Below are 1,569 nucleotides of genomic sequence, written 5' to 3' on the forward strand. Positions count from 1 at the left end.
GTCGATATCTGTCTAACAATTTAGTTTAAATCGTAGTGTATCACAATCCTAATGCTCGAGACTAATATGCAAAACTCAACAAAAGTCAACTTGACACAAAATGACTTTCAAAATCTATACATGATTATTATATAACTTAACATAGTCGTTTTATATATTTAATATATTTAACAGCTTTTAGTAGAGTAAATAATATAATTCATTTATTAACAATTCAAATTTTATATTAAAATTTATGAGAATATACTTTTATATATATATCTTAAATAATAAAATTTATAAAGTTCATTTAATATCATAAAAATATAATGATATGTATTATTAATATAATTATATTACATGTAGTAAGATATCTTTGTATCACATTTTTATTTGATAAAATAATGTCGATAATAACAATAATAAGTAAAAGTTGTATTATTTTGTAATAATAATTATTATTATTCTACTAATAACAATATTTATATTTACTAACAATGATATTAATTATGATAAAATAATAACTTTTATTAATAATACTAAAATAATAATAATAATGATATTTTATAATAATAATGATATTTCTATTAAAAATAATAATTTTAGTAAAAATGATCGTTTTAATATTAATAATACTTTTAATAATAATAATAATAATAATGATAAAAATAATATTTATGATATTTTTATCTAAATCAGTAACTTACAATATTTTTATTTCGTCATGATACTTGTACTCATTATTTCCTAATCGATTCATTTAGTAGATTTTAGTACTCTTTTATATCGTATTCATAATAATGATAATAATAATAGCAATCATAATAATTAGATGATACTAATATTAGTTTTAATGATAATGATACTAATAAGTATTATAATAATATTAATGATAATACTAATAATTATAATAATAATGATAATATTAATAATAACTTTTAATGATAATAACAATAATAATAATAATAATGACAATAACAATTTTTAACAATAATACTTATATTAATAATGATAATAATAATAATAATAATAATAATAATAATAATAATAATAATAATAATAATAATAACGATAATAACGACGATTGTTAGTACGATTTTCCGTATAGCGGCTGTAAGGTACTAGTACAGAAAACTAGCTGCTCAGTGTGTGGTGTATACTGTTGATTGTTGTTTGCCCTCGAGAAATAATCTCTGCAGACCCGGAACACAGATATAAGATCTGTGGGGTGGCCTCAATCAATCTGTGGATCAGTTTGTAATGATCCATCTAGCGCACTGCTGCTAAGCGGCTAATGTTGTTTTAGAGTGAGAAAGAACTGTGTGTGAGAGAAAGTGTACTTCTCTTTGACTGAAGTTCAAATCAGAATGATGTGAAATGTGGTGACCCAGGGGGTCTATTTATAGGCATAGAATGTCCGAAATACACGGGATACACGTGTCAATCACTGAATGGTTCTGTTACGTGAAGTATCTGGAATGTCGGTGGCGTGTGCAGATGTGGCTGCGTGCCATTCACGCGCTGAGTTAAAGGGCATATGCATAGAAGCTGCCTGCAAGGCTTACGCTTGATGCTGGGCAGCCTGCTAAA

Source organism: Rutidosis leptorrhynchoides, chromosome 5 (genome assembly GCF_046630445.1).
Source record: "Rutidosis leptorrhynchoides isolate AG116_Rl617_1_P2 chromosome 5, CSIRO_AGI_Rlap_v1, whole genome shotgun sequence".
In the NCBI taxonomy this organism is placed as follows: domain Eukaryota; kingdom Viridiplantae; phylum Streptophyta; class Magnoliopsida; order Asterales; family Asteraceae; genus Rutidosis; species Rutidosis leptorrhynchoides.